At 36.7% G+C, this 16,372-nt stretch overlaps 1 protein-coding gene across 12 annotated transcripts in view; it reads right to left on the bottom strand.

Annotated features, from left to right (window-relative positions):
- LOC106867679 (adipose-secreted signaling protein) overlaps positions 1–16,033 on the bottom strand; it is a 56,632-nt gene extending 40,599 nt beyond the window's left edge. For 4 of the 12 annotated variants that reach the window (XM_089362435.1, XM_089362438.1, XM_089362434.1 and 1 more), the window contains exon 1: positions 15,790–16,033. The gene's annotated coding sequence lies outside the window, so the exon portion shown is untranslated. Of the gene's footprint in view, positions 1–13,808; positions 14,115–15,546 lie in introns of those variants that run through there. The other 8 variants (XM_089362436.1, XM_089362439.1, XM_089362441.1 and 5 more) reach the window with 5 other exon arrangements.
- Between the last annotated feature and the right edge of the window lie 339 nt (positions 16,034–16,372).

Below are 16,372 nucleotides of genomic sequence, written 5' to 3'. Positions count from 1 at the left end.
ATACACAGTGGGACTGCTATTAGACCAGCCACTCATGTATAATCAGAAAATGTTTGATTACAAAGCACATTTGATTGGTTTATTTCCTTATAATTAGAGTGTTTGAATACAAAACATTGGATCGGTTATGTTTATGTACACTAAGATGACAGAACTTCCAAGCGTGAAGCAGTCAGAATTTGTAAAACATTCAAACCCATACCCCTTTAAAGATAAGAGGTAAAACAAATGAAGCATGAAATTATTTGTAAAAACTACTAATTATTAAGGTAAAAACACACATGGGAATGGAAACTATAGACCAAAGGGTACAGTTTTATATAATTTGCATTTATTATTGATTATTCTGAATTTATATCTTTTAATACTTATTCTACTGATTCAAATGAGATGGAAAATGATTTTCAGGATTTGAACTTAGAATAGCAAGAGATGAGACTAAACACTACAATGTGTGTGTGTGTGTGTGTGTGTGTGTGTGTGTGTGTGTGTGTGTGTGTGTGTGTGTGAAGGCACATGGTTCAGTGGTTAGAGCGTCGGGCTCACAATCATGAGGTAGTGAGTTCAATTCCTGGGTTGAGTTGTGTGTTGAGTTCTTCAGCAAGACACTCTATTTCATGTTGCTCCAGTTCACTCAGCTGTAGAAATGAGTCACAACAGCACTTGTGCGAAGTTGTATAAGCCTTTGCCTTGGATAACATTGGTGGCACGGAGAGGCTGGTAAGCATGGGTGACTGCTGGTTTTCCATAAACCTTACCCAAACTTGTGCCTTAGAGGGTAACTTTCTAGGTGCAATTCCATGGTCATTCATGGCTGAAGGGGGTCTTTACCCTTACCTCACACACACACACACACACACACACACATATATATAGCAATAAGAAAATGGAGGGGTATATGTGGTACTCATCAACTTGCAGACATTGTATTATGTCAATTTACCTGTTTATTTTTCAACTAAGAGGACAGGACAATAAAAACAATATACAAACACATATGACATATTATGTCATATCAGTAATAAAGATTAAAAAGGTCATCTACTGACCAAAGAAGGGACATATATATATATATATATATATATATATATTTATACTTCGTTTTGGGATTTGGTTTGCAAGATTCTTTATGTGAGTTCATGTGTTGAAGCAAATTCTGTTGTGTCTGGGGGGAGGGTCATTCTCTTTTAGTACCTTATAATTTAACACACTCACCAGTTAAATTTCCACTCATTTCCTTCTTTATTTTTCTAAAATTTTTGTTGTGTCTCGCAACTTTTTCAGTAGTTGTTCAACTATTGCAAAGAAAAAGTTCAATAAATACTTGCCGTTACATTTTTAATCAACCAAATATGAACCATTTTGTTGCACAATGCGTCTCCATCTTTCCTTTAACTTGAAAATACCCTCTTCCCAGAACTGAAGTGATTTCATGGCAAATAAGTCAAAAGGTAAGCTACTATAAATCGGCACGGACTTTCCGGACAACCCAATATATTAGTTGAGCTAATATATATATATATTAGGTGCAGCCATAGTTGTGAGAGTAAGCTAATTTCCCTATCACTTCGAGTGCATAGCATTGGGTCAACCAAAGCCTTGTTAGTGAATTTGATAGAGGGAAACTGAAAGAAGCCTGTCATATGTAAGTATGTATGTGTGTGGCTCTGTGCTTGTTTATATTTGTGTGTTATGTCAGTCAGTATGAGCTGTGTCATTGTTGCTTCTCCTTCAACAATTGTCCCCTTGCTTCATGCCTTCATAGTTGTGTGAAATAAAAGATGCCTAACTTGAAAAACAGGTAAGGGTTAGTGACAAGGCATCTGGCTTTGATAACATTCACCTAACCCATGCAAGCACAGAAAAAATGAACATAAAGCAAATGAATGAAGATCTCTCTCTCATATATATATATATATATATATATATATATACATACATACATACATACATACATACATACATAAATATATATATATATATATATATATATATATATATATATATATATATATATATATATATATATGTGGAGGCGCAATGGCCCAGTGGTTAGGGCAGCGGACTCGCAGTTGGAGGATCGCGGTTTCAATTCCCAGACCGGGCATTGAGTGTGTTTATTGAGCAAAAACACCTAATGCTCCATGAGGCTCTAGCAGGGGGTGGTGGTGACCCCTGTTGTACTCTTTCATCCCAACTTTCTTCCTATTTCTTGAGTAACGCTGCGATGGACTGGCGTCCTGTCCAGCTGGGGTGGAGAACACATACGCCATAGAAACTGGGAAACCGGGCCCATGAGCCTGGCTAGGCTTTAAAAGGGCTCATAAAAAAATAAAAAAAAATATATATATATAGATAATGGTGGTGATGAGATATTACCATTACCTTTCACTTGCTCCATACTTTAGTCTCTCAACATCTGGCATAAAGCTATCTCCTTCCCTATATGCCCTCCACTAAATCAAGGAGGCTTGTTTTGTGAGTTACCACTTGACCTCACTAGTATGGGTGCCACGAGAAAAAAATACTTGGAAGTGAGTGGTATTAGGAAGGGCATCCAGCCACAGAAGCCATGAAAAAGAAGGCACTGGAGTTTGATAGTCTACTACTGACCCATGCCAGTACGGAAGATGGACGTTAGATAATGATGATGATGATATATTCCAATGCCTTTTTCAAATTATGAAATAAAAATCAACACAAGTGAAAACTCTGATACTGCTAAATGCAAATAAAATTTTACTGTAAATTTCAATGCTTCCTGACATCAGATGTGATTTTGAATATTGATAAAATCATTTTTTTTCTTACAGCTCTTATTTGATTGCTATTCAACAGCTCTATTTTCTTAATCAAAGAGCTAATACAACCTCATGCAACAGTTAATATAACCACTAATATAGCCACATATGTCTGTTAAACTTATAACAGCTATTATAATCCCATATGTCACTTAATATTACAGCTAATATAACCTGCATATCAGTCAATATAACTACTGATATATAGCCGTATGTCAGCAAATATAACTCTGTAAGCTAGTTAAATATAATTGCTAATATAAACTCCTACATCACCAGCAAAGAACTAAACAAGAGGACAAGAAAGACTATGTCAGTGGTCCCTAACCTTTTCCCTATGGAGAAGCTCTTTTACTTAACCCTTCAGCATTCACATTATTCTGTTAAAAAGTAATGCTTATTTTGTAATTTTAAGAGTTTCATGAGGTAACTTAATTTTTAGAATGATATTGTTGGGTAGATGCAAGAGGTAGCAGGTTTGGTCAGCTTGAACATAAAACAGGTAGCAGGTTTGGTCAGCTTGAACATAAAACAGGTAGCAGGTTTGGCCAGATATGACCAGTTTGAATGTTAAAGGGTTAAATGAATTTTCCCTATGAAGCTCTAAGCTTTCAAAAAGTCTGTCTGCTCTTTAAGTTAATTTTATAAACCAACAAGCGTGACTGTGTGGTTAAAACAGATGTTCTACAGCTGCATGCCCCTCTTGTTGCCAACCCAAACTATTTTCCCATGACCAGACATGTTTTCATGAAAGACCGGAAACAAGGGACACAGCTTGTATAATGGTAATGTTTGTCTATACCATCACAGACATGTATATGGTATTATTAGTTGAGCTGGGAAAGGTGCTTCATTTTACTAACTGGATGCTCTTAATACTGCTTAGCGCTTGACCATAAAGTAAGAGAGTAACCCACTTCGCTGTAATCCATAGCTCACAGAAGGTGGTGAATTGGCAAAATCATTAGCACGCCAGGCAAAATGCTCAGCGGGATTTCATCCGTCTTCATGTACTGAGTTCAAATTCTACTGAGGGTTGACTTTGCTTTTTAGGGTCGATAAAATAAGTACCAGTTGAGTACTGGGGGGTTGATGTAATTAACTTAACCCTCCCCAAAATTGCTGGCTTTGTACCAAATGTGGAACCAATCTCTAGCCCACAGAGATACTGTCTCTTTGTCCTGGCTTGTCCACTGCTACTGCAATATTTTCTGCTTTGCAGAGCTAGTCTGTGGCATACCACTTCCACCCAAGTCAAGCTAACTCACCCATTTCTCCCTACCTCGTCTAACTTATGTTTCTCCCAACAGGAATCCCTCATAGGAATAACAAGTCATGATCCGTCATCTCCAGAATATCAACTTTTTTGAATTCTCTCTCTGCGTCCGTCAGCTCGCAGGTAACTCTATCTGAACACTAGCTAAATTGTTTTCACCAATTCTTGGGAGGCCTTTTGAAGATTACAAGCATAAGAACATATCTTCAAACCAGAGAGAGAATTTGAGTGCCTGGAACAGAATGGGGTCCTCTGAAGTCACCCAAAAACCAAATGGTGTACCCTTAACATAGTTCTCGGGGATATTCAGCGTGACACAGTGTGACAAGGCTGACCCATTGGATTACAGGCACAACAGAAACAGGAAGTAAGAGTGAGAGAAAGTTGTGGTGGAAGAGTACAGCAGGGTTTGCCACCATCCCCTGCTGGAGCCTCGTGGAGCTTTAGGTGTTTTTCACTCAGTAAACACTCACAACGCCCGGTCTGGGAATCGAAACCGCGATCCTATGACCGCGAGTCTGCTGCCCTAACCACTGGGCCATTGTGCCTCCACTCAAACCATATTGATACAAAGTTATTTGTTCAGACCTTCTTATACTCAATCTTATTGATATGATGTCATGTTGACATGATACATTTAGTAGGACAACTGCTGATTTCCTAATTTCTAAATGTAACAATATTAGTATCATGAATGCTTATGGGATTGTTTGTTTTAAAATGTAAGCCACAATGAAGGAACGTAATTAATTTTTATTCAAGTTATCAACCTCAAAGCATAATTTAAGTAGTTTGTGGTAATCAGAGCAGACATCATCAATGCTCTTGTAATTATCCTGCCATTATGAAGTTTCATGTCCTGGTTATATTAATTTAAATATAGATACTAATTAAAATATTGTATCAAATGGATAGTGTCATTAGTTGATAAAAAAATTAAAAGAAAAAAAAAAGACTGAGAGATAGGAACTGTAACAATAAATGTATCTGTTGAGTTACATTATTTAAACCTTCAACATTCAGATTTCTGTGTCAGACATAATGCTTATTTATTCACATTGATATGAATTAGTCATGCATTACCTTGTAGTTTTGAGATTTCAATGACATGATTGTTTATTTTTAGAATAACACTTTAGGGTAAGTGTGAGAGGCTGGATCTGGCTAGTTCGAAGGTAAAACAGATTACTTCGGCTGGATATGGTCAATTTAAATGTTAGAAGGTTAAGAGTAAAGGGTAACGACCCCTTTCAGTCATGGGATTGCACCTAGAAAGTTACTTTTCAAGGCACAAGTTTGGGCCAGGTTGTTTATGGAGGACCAGCAGTCGTCCATGCATACCAGCCTCCCTTCTACACGCCGCCAATGTCATCCAAGGGAAAGGCAAATGCTGATACAGCTTGGCACCAGTGATGTCACAACTCATTTCTACAGCTGAGTGAACTGGAGCAACGTGAAATAAAATGTCATGCTCAAGAACAGAACACACAGCCCATTCTGGGAATCGAACTCACTATCTCGTGATTGTGAGCCCATTGCTCTAAACACTAAAATGGTCTTTTCCACGAAATCTGTGATTAAATGTCGTCGCAATTTACTTCCCTGGTTCCAGTAGACAAAATGGAAAAGACATTGTCCTTGAGGATGGCAAGGAAGAAGAAAGAATTTGGCTTTGTCAGGAATTTGAGAAGGAATTGACCTATTGAACTTCCCAACATAGTGGTACTGAAGATTATAGAAACATTCTCACTAGCTTTCATCATCATCATCATCATCGTTTAACGTCCGCTTTCCATGCTAGCATGGGTTGGACGATTTGACTGAGGACTGGTGCAACCGGATGGCTACACCAGGCTCCAATCTAATTTGGCAGAGTTTCTACAGCTGGATGCCCTTCCTAACGCCAACCACTCAGAGAGTGTAGTGGGTGCTTTTACGTGTCACCCGCACGAAAACGGCCATGCTCGAAATGGCGTCTTTTATGTGCCACCCGCACAAGAGCCAGTCCAGGGGCACTGGCAACGATCTCGCTCGAAAACCCTACAAGGCCAGTCCTTGTAGCTTTGAAAATGATAATTTATATGAAGCCCTACCATTTTCTGGTAGATTATCATCATCATTGCCATAAGTATTCCTCACTCATCATTATGTAATCTCACCATTTCATTCTTACTTTTCTTTCCTTTTTTTTTTTTTGTTAATTAGTCTCAGGATGGGAAATGTTAATAAAATAAATGAGAAGTAAAACGAGAAAAATTGCAGAGATACTTAGGACATAAGTGATTTAGTGTGCAGGTCTTGATTAGAGATAGGGAGAGAGAGAGGCGGGAGGGAGGGAAACAGGGTGTGTAGATAAACAATCGTTCAAGTTAGGTAATAAATCTGATAAGAGAATGTAGCTAGTCTTACTAGCAGAGATGTTATTTAACCTCAAACCTGACGTAACAGAGTTATGATCAAAAATGTTCCCCTCCTCTTAGACAATGTATATCTAGGATTACATTATCCAATGTGTCCTTCTCTCTCCAAGGCAGTACAGTGTAACTTAAGGGAGATTTGGAAACTATGTCTGGCAGGTCAGGTTGGTAGACTACAAGCAAGTTTCCTCAACAGTGAGTGATAGAATGAGATTATTAATTACCTCAGTGGAGGTGCAATGGCCCAGTGGTTAGGGCAGCGGACTCGCGGTCATAGGATCACGGTTTCGATTCCCAGACCGGGCGTTGTGAGTGTTTATTGAGCGAAAACACCTAAAGCTCCACGAGGCTCCGGCAGGGGATGGTGGCGAACCCTACTGTACTCTTTCACCACAACTTTCTCTCACTCTTACTTCCTGTTTCTGTTGTACCTGTAATTCAAAGGGTCAGCCTTGTCACACTGTGTTACGCTGAATATCCCCGAGAACTACGTTAAGGGTACACGTGTCTGTGGAATGTTCAGCCACTTGCACGTTAATTTCACGAGCAGGCTGTTCCGTTGATCGGATCAACTGGAACCCTTGACGTCGTAAGCAGCAGAGTGCCAACAACAAGAAGAGCTATTAATTACCTCCATAAGTTCTGTAAGAAGTAATAACAGATTTCACTGGGCCTGAGTGAGAAAGAACTAGCTGAGGTAATATGGCTATAATTAACTGTAACAGATTTTAAGTATCATAGGATAGATAAATTTAAAATAAAAAATTAAGTATAAAGTTTCAATAGTATATGCATTTATTATCTGTAATAGCGACTTCAGTAAGTTATCTAACCAGCTAGTTATGTACTAATTAGCTGGGTTTAACAGAGTGGCTGTTCTTATGAGACAATGAAAAAAAAGACATGGTTTTGACCACTGATGGAAAATGTAGGAAAGGGTAAACCCCATGAAGTTGAGGATGGTTGACCCCATCATTTCCAAATCTGGGGTATTGTTTGTGCATGGTTCTGTTATAAAGGAGAAACTGATGTGCAGAGAAAGGTGACTTAATGTCCCTTATAAACTTCAACCAGAAGAATGACATAATCGCTCCTTTCAGTTATTTTTTATCTACAGCTGAATAAAACCTCATCATGCTGTTACAGGTTTGTCTATGTTTGGTGAAGAGCTGCATATAGATCCTGGCCAACTGCAGATTGGTTTGGGTGCTATCATGATGAAAAGCCCAGGACATTAGTACCGAAAGTGTCTGGAACATTAACCACTACTGTAAAATATGTAATAAGATATTATTTATGATGCACTCTGAGAGATCACATGTGAAAACACATGGCTTTATGGCATAAGATACATTCCATGACCACACATTACCCACCAACTAAAGCAAAATAATCTTCAATAACTAAAAGTCTGAAAACAAGCATGGACATTTAGGGCAAACTTATGAAAATGATTTGGACAAGCAAAAGATTGCTACACTTGTGTTCCATTATGGTTTTTTACTTCAAGCATTTTTTTTCAATACAGACCATCAAAAATACTTTATGGGGTGGGGCTGATAGCATAATTTTTCACTAAAAAAGAAAAGTACCTAGCTGCTTAACCATTTTTTATACTAATCTGCCTGAAACCACCCCAGGGTCGATGATACAAACTTCCTAAATCTAAGCATTCCATCAAAATTTCATGTTAATTTAATATTACAAACACAATGAGTTATTTCGCTATTTTTTTTTTCCAAATTAACTGGAACAAAGGTGTATTTCAACAGAAAGGATTAAACCAGAAGTTAGTTCAAACAATGGATGCACACATAGCAACATAGAAATGCCATTATATAAGGTTTCATCAAAATATGCAACAAACAGGATGGGAAACCTAAGAAACTTACATAAGGTAATACAGGATTGAGAAACAAGGTGATGTGTTGTATTATGTTGCGGTAGCCAACACATGCACTAAAAGGTTCAAGAAAGGGGGGGGGAATAGTTAAAACTGATGGTTTTTTTGAGGATCCCTTTAGCATTCAGATTATCGTCAAATGTAATATATACCAATTCACATTCTTTTGAGTTCATCATGGATTATCTCATAGCTTTGAGGTTTTGATGGTGTGATTGTTTATTTTAAGAATGACATTGACAGATAGATGTGAGGTAGGATCAGACCAGTTTGAACATAAAGGAGGTAGAATATTTGGGCCGGATATGGTCAGTTTCAGTACTAAAAGGTTAAGCAAATTACTTCAGTTATTTCTCTCTTTTTATATAAGGCTGTGTTTTTCCAAAATTGAGGTAAACACCTTTCCCCATATGATTGGCTTGAAAAATTGTTAAGACATTAGGATATTTTCCTACTTTTCTTAAGATGAAACCAATGGTAGCCTTAATTCACAAATAAAGAAGTTATATCCACCATTGCAGTGTTGAGCACTCATTTTCATTATTTGACTTTTACATGTGTGTGTGTGTGTGTGCGTCTGCTCCTCACTCCCGTTAGACAACCGGTTTTGATATGTTAGTGCCCCCACTCTTAGTGATTCAGCAAAATTAACTGATAGAATAAGCACCTGACTCAACAAAAAATAAGTACCTAGGGTCGATTCATTTGACTAAAAAAATACAAGGTGGTGCCCCACCATGGCCATAGTCTAATGACTGAAACAAGTAAAAGGTAAAATATAAAACATACATACGTATATAGATGCATACACAATTGTACAGAGGTAGGATGGCACTGTTTTATTGCTTGGACACGCTTTCAAACACTTATTAAAACATGAGACACTGACCACACATTAATTGAGATACTTGGAAAAGGAGCATATTCTCATCTTATCTTCAATTTCAAGTACAATACTTCACCTTTGCAAAGGTTTGTGTAATTAATCTACACACAGGTTCAATTTCACTGCAAAATACCTTGCGCAAGTGTCTTCTACTACAGTCAATGCTTTATCTTTTACTTATTTCAGTCACTAGACTTGAAGAATTTTTAATTAAATGAATTGACCCCAGCATTTTTTGTTTTCTTTTAAGTCTGGCACTTAATCTGTCAGTCTCTTTTACTGAACAAAGTTATGGGAACGTTTAGGCACCAACACTGGTTGCCAAGCAGTGGTAAGGGACAAACATAGACACACATATGACAGTTTCGGTTTCTGTCCACCAAATCCATTCACAAGGCTTTGATTAGCCTGAGGCTATAGTAGAAGACACTTGTCCAAGGTGCCATGCAATGGGACTGAACCCAGAACCATGTGGTTGGAAAGCAAGCCTCTTTTTATACAACCACACCTGTGCCTATATACATGTGTGTGTGTGTGTTTCTTTTAATCAATGTAAACTTATGTTGTGTCCTTTTATGTTAAACAGAAATTGATAAAATAGTATGAGAATGAAATAAATGTAAAGGTTGATATCACTGACTAAAACCCTTGTAGATAGTGCTGCCAGAACTCAATGACTGAAACTAGAACTGGGGAGATGATTAGAATGTAACAGAAAAACATCACAAGACTGATTCTTCAAGCTGAGCCAACCAGCAGGAGATCTAGTCACAAGTGTAGCTAGAGGTGGTGGTCTGCCTGGAGTGGCACTTTTATGGGGATGGCACCACTTTACGGTCTGTTGTAGGCTATAAGCTTGTATAGGCTGGATTGAAATTAGATAATAGTGGTTTTAATGTTGGGATATGGACCCTACTCACTGTTAAATACAACAATTGATATTGTCACCATGCAATATGTATTTTTTGTGGGGGCCCAAGAGTGGAAAACTGAAGAGTCACCCCAGGTGGCACACACTCTAGCTACACCATTGGATCTAGCAGTAGACCAAGAATGAGATGTTGGATAATATCCATTGTCTCAATTGGTCATGCTTAGGAATTCAGCCAGAAAGTGTAATGATATTTACTTCTGATAGGACCCTGTGGAAGAGGTGCCAGGTGTCTCTACCCTGGTGATACACCCAAGAATAGTGGGTGGATGGATTGTTGGCACTCAGTCGCTTATGATGTTGAGGGTTCCAGTTGATCCGATCAACGGAACAGTCTGCTCGTGAAATTAACGTGCAAGTGGCTGAGCACTCCACAGACACGTGTACCCTTAACGTAGTTCTTGGGGATATTCAGCGTGACAAGGCTGACCCTTTGAATTACAGGCACAACAGAAACAGGAAGTAAGAGTGAGAGAAAGTTGTGGTGAAAGAGTACAACAGGGTTCACCACCATCCCCTGCTGGAGCCTCGTGGAGCTTTAGGTGCTTTCGCTCAATAAACACTCACAACGCCCGGTCTGGGAATCGAAACCGCGATCCTATGACTGCGACTCCGCTGCCCTAACCACTGGGCCATTGTGCCTCCACGGGTGGATGGGTAATAGTGAAAGAAAGATGACTGAGTGGGTTTTGCTTTTCTTGATTAGAATGATGTCAGTGAGAGTTGAAAATGCGTTTTCCTGTTATCTATCTCTACTATATAAGACAGTCACAAATGCTTAACCCTTTAGCATTCAGATTACTCTGCCAAATATAATGATTATGTATTGACATTGCTTTGAATTAATCATGCTTTGTCTCATAGCTTCGAGATTTCGATGATGCAATTGCATATTTCTAGAATGACAACATTGTTGGGTAGGTGTGAGAAGCTGGATCTGGCCAGTTTGAACTTAAAACAGGTGGAATATTTGGGCTGGATATGGCCGGTTTGAATGCTGAAAGATTAAGTTGCTCATATAGCCAAAAAGAACTATCCACAGTTGATTTCCGATTAAAAAAGCAGCCAAAATCTCTCACAAATTATTACACTGTAACAGAATTTGAATTTTTTTTGTTTTTGTTCAATAAGTGTTATTTGATTCTATCTAGAAAATCAATAAGTGTTATTTGCTTCTATTTAGAAATCTAAAGAAATCATTATTATTCCCTTCAAACTTTGCGTTAGTGACCTGGACATCAATGTTTTCAAACTGATCTATTTTCCATTAAATTTCAGACAGATTCAGTTGTTGAATTGCAGAAGTAGAGATATCGTTATAGCAAATGTTCTGCCCAATAGCACAGATTTGCTTGTCAGATGTTTGACTGTAACCAGTTGAGCAATGTACCTTAGTGGCTGACAATATGAGCAGGAATAGTGGGTGAACATCATAGCCATGTGTTGAGAGGGATTCTTTGGGGTTTGAATAAATGTAACAAAAGCAAAGTTTGAAGGAAATATTAGCCATTTTCATACTTTCTTGGGGAAAGCAAATAGGAAATAACAGTTGCTACCCAAGGACAAAAATTGTGTTAAACAGTGTTATTACTATTTAATGTCCTTTTTTTCCATGTTTGCATAGGTCAGACAGAATTTTGTGGAGGCAGGTTTTCTACAGCTCAATGCCCTTCCTGTTGCAGACCCTACCTAGTTTCCAAGCAAGGTAATATTTCCCATGGTTAGGCATGTTTTTTGTGGATGACTAGAAACAAACAACATCGCTTGTATAACAGTGACACTTCTTTATAATAATCACATGATGTTAAGACAAGGGTGTACACACACACACACAAACATCATCAATATTCATCATTTAACATCCACTTTTCCATGCTAGTGTGGGTCAGACAGACTTTGTTGAGGTAGACATTTCTATGGCTGGATGCCTTTCCTGCAGCCAACTAATCTGTTTTTAAGCAAGGTAATATTTCCTATGTTCAAACATGCTTTCAACAGAAGACTGGAAACAAACAACACTGCTTGTATGACAGTGATGCTCATTTACCACCATCACATGATATCAAGACAAGAGCACACACACACGACAAGCTCCTATCAGTTTCTGTCAACCAAATCCACTCACAAGGCTTTAGTTGGCCCGGGGCTATAAGACACTGGTTCAAGGTGTCAAATAGTGGGACTGAACCAGAGACCACATGACTGGGAAGCAAGCCGATCAACTACACAACTACACCCTATTAAATGGGAAGGAAACATTGTAATTAATGTAAACTTAGACACCTCTTAAAAAGACAGGATGGTCACGGTTAGAATGTTTCTGATCATAACTCTGCTTGATCAGGGCTGATCTGGAAGCTTTAATCTATTTAACAAAATTGAAAACAAAGAGACCCTGTATATCTGAAGAGAACAGAGTTCTATGCTATTTCTAACTGAAGAACCAAAGTAGGGTTGTAATCAGAGCTATAATGGAGACATTTGAAGAGAAGACCAGCTTCAATATTTATGAGCAAATGACAAATCTATAAATATTTCTTGATAGAAGAATTTCACAAACTGATGCTTAGCCTCAAGTTAACTCTGATGACCACAGACCTCCCAGCTTGTGACCATTTGACCATTTCGTTTTTGCTTTTCAGATATAGTATATATGTAATGCAGTAAGGTGTAAGCGAAAGATGTTTGGCTGCTACGTCTAGGAGGCCCAGCGACCTTGTAGAAGCACATTCATTAGTTTCACATACTTTACATACTTCTGTTTTTACATATTCATGTATAACATTTAACGTTCTAGTGGAGAGAGAGAAGTGGGCATTATGACAGTCGTTCCTTGTTTTGTTAAATACTTTAAGAATAGTGTTACCAATGATTTTAGCGAAAAACAGATACATGCACACTGCAAGAAACAGCAGCCAAATCTTCCAAATAATGCATACTGTGATCTTTAAAAAGGACACATCGGAAAGAGTTGTCTCAAGGGACACTAATGAAGTTCGTAGTGACGTGGGGGAGAAAGGAATTTGGTGTTCTGGGCCTGTCCTATGTCAAAGTAGTTTTGTATACAACGCAGTTTATTGCACAACATACATTAAACACCTTTAATATCAATTTAACATTAGTAACCCTTAAAATAAAAACATTAGGATAATTAAATAACAAGTAGCAAAAGCAGTAATGCAAATAATAATAAACTACAATTGCCACATTGAAATTCCCCAAATGTCCTCTACTTGTGTGTGTGTGTGTGTATGAGTGTGTAAAAGAAAGGGATATCTCTTAATTAAGAACTGCAGGTTAACACAATCAAGGACGACTTTGGGACTAAACAACAACAGTCATAATCATTCAAAGAACAGAATTAAAACAAATAACAATATTTTTTTCCTACGACATCCGTAAATTATACCAAACAAATATTTGGTGTCTAAATATAGTCTCTTTTTCTCTCTCTAAATATAATTTTGCTGTTTCGTTGCATCAAACCGGGTACTGCAGTCATTTTTTTTTTCTCTTATGATAGATTGAGTATTACGTGATTAATCAGATTGATATATATATATGGGATATAGAGATATATAAAGTGATCCTGACCTGGAAGAAACACTGAAAAATTCCTTGTAAATCGCCGCCGATTTCAAGTTTTCAGAACTCTATAAACAGACGCACAAACTCTGTCTGTTAGTATGTGTGTAGATGAAAATATAAATCACTAACTATAAACACTTGAATGTATTAGTTTGTTGTCAGTAGAAAATATATACAATCTTATCATTGACACTGTTAATACGCGTGTTGGTGAGAGAAAAAAATATATGAAAGGTCGGTCGGAGACGGAAAACAGCAGCATTACATATTAACGAAAACGAATTAGGAAACATTTACTTGTAATGATGATGTATAAATAAATAAAGAAAGAAAGAAAGAAAGAACAAAAAAACAAATGTCAGTTTCACTACACACATACAATCAACTATTTCTGCATAGGGGGTTTTCAATGAAACACACACACATACACAAACGTGCTTTCAATGGAAAATCTGAATATATATTAAATACACACACACATATATATATTAAAGTAATGAATTATATATATATATATATATATATATATATATATATATATATATATATATATATATATATATATATATATATATATATATACCCGCATATTATATATATATATATATATATATATATATATATATATATATATATATTTTCCTACCAGTTTATACATGAACTACTATTGAACTTCAAAAGCTCAAAGACAATATAATGTATGGGTATATTTATTTTTTTATATATTATTTTCTTCATTTTGTACTTCTTTGTAAAAAAACATTTTCATTCTCCTTTTTCTTGATAATTTGCTTTTCGCAGAAGAAATCTGTATTAAAATATGCTTCCAGTTTAGCATTCTGCCTTTTTTTCACTTTCCTATATATATATATATATATATATATATATATATATAATATGCGGGTGTGTATGTGTGGGGGGTTAAACAAAATAGCGATTCACTTTTTTTTAAAGGAAACCTACACATTGGTATTACACTCCTATGTGTGTATGTATTTGCATTTATTAAAATGCATGTCTCAACATTTCATTGTTTTTGAAACGAAATTTACCTTTCATTCGCTTTTTATCGCGGACTTTTAACCATGAATATTAAATATTTGATTCTATTATAAGTTGTTTAGATAATTTGTATTTTATCTCATGGAATATAGTGTAGTTTTACTTTTCTTTGATTTGAGTTCGAAATAGATAAATTGAAAACAAAACTGAAAGATTGTCATGAAATAACATTATTTCTTCTCTATTTTTAAGCTTACACACACCAGAACTTTTTTAAAAAAGTTGATAGTACTTATACTGTACAAGACGAGTGTCATCGATTTACTTTCATGGAATACTTTCGTTCTTTAAAACACGTTTGTTGTTCGTAAATAAAAAGAATACATATATATTTGCTGTTGTTGCAACCTCAGGCCAGCTCTGGGACTTCAACAATCATCCCGTCTTTAACAGTGCCCTTCTGCTTGCAAGATATTAGCGTGTGATTTGGAGGAAATTTGGCTGCTATTTCTAACAGATCAAACGATCACATATAGGTTTTGATCCTACCTTTTATTAAATAATAAACAATCAATTAGTTTTAAAATAGAGATCGAAAGTAAATTGATTGGACCCACATTGTACAGAAGCGCCAAGATTTGAGCGAGCGAGCGAACGAGAGAGAGAGAGAGAGAGAGAGAGAGAGAGAGAAGTGCTAGTTACATGGAACAATATTTTTTAAAGTAGAAGAAACGGAATTTACCTGAGTATAGATTTACTTGAGCAAAAACGAAAAATAAAGATAGCTTTAAAAAATAAAGATTTAAAAAAAAAAAAAAGCTTGGTAGAACCAAGTTATTTGGTTGCTTGCTCTAAACACATCGGACTTTGTAAATAAAACAAACCGAAAATGTCCTAAATCGCTGAAGTAGATATTGGAAGAAGAAAATAAAACACACCAATACTTTTAAAGCTGCATGTAAATAAAATACACATAATGTCATACCTGTCACGCGGTTAGCGCTTGCGGCTCGCCGACAACGCGAAACAACAAACTGTATGTAAGTGTGTGTTGTCGAGGAAGAACATTTAAAAGCCAGAGAAGAGCGTGTAGCAACGGATTTTGTTTATACTTTGAAGCAGAAACGTGCCGAGCCGAATAGGTTTGGCGCGCGTTTCACAAACAGAGTGCAGTTTGTGCTAGAGATCGCCTGCTGACAATTTTGTTATTAACAATACTCGTACGAATCACTTATTATAATGGCGTGAAAGGAAAAATAATTACTTTTATATGTTCGTGAACAATGTTTTTATTCATATACCGGATGCACTAACAGCAGTGTTTCCCAACCATTTTATTCCCAGCGGAAAAAAAAAAAAACGTCTTAGGGAACCTCTCCATAAAAGAGTTTATTATATATCTTAATTAAGCTTATAAGTTAAATTTCGTGGAAAATTAAAGAAACTTTAAAACTTATTAGCAAACTTTGGCACTGTTAAATCCATCAGATACTACAAAGAAGGTTTAAGAAGTTTCATCTTAATCAAAACCTTTTTTAAAAACCATGTCCCATAGAACTAAAAATTAT

Source organism: Octopus bimaculoides, chromosome 14 (genome assembly GCF_046866305.1).
Source record: "Octopus bimaculoides isolate indiv1 chromosome 14, ASM4686630v1, whole genome shotgun sequence".
Classification (NCBI taxonomy): domain Eukaryota; kingdom Metazoa; phylum Mollusca; class Cephalopoda; order Octopoda; family Octopodidae; genus Octopus; species Octopus bimaculoides.
Note: the sequence above shows the minus strand (reverse complement) of the source record. Positions and strands in the feature narration are given on the sequence as shown.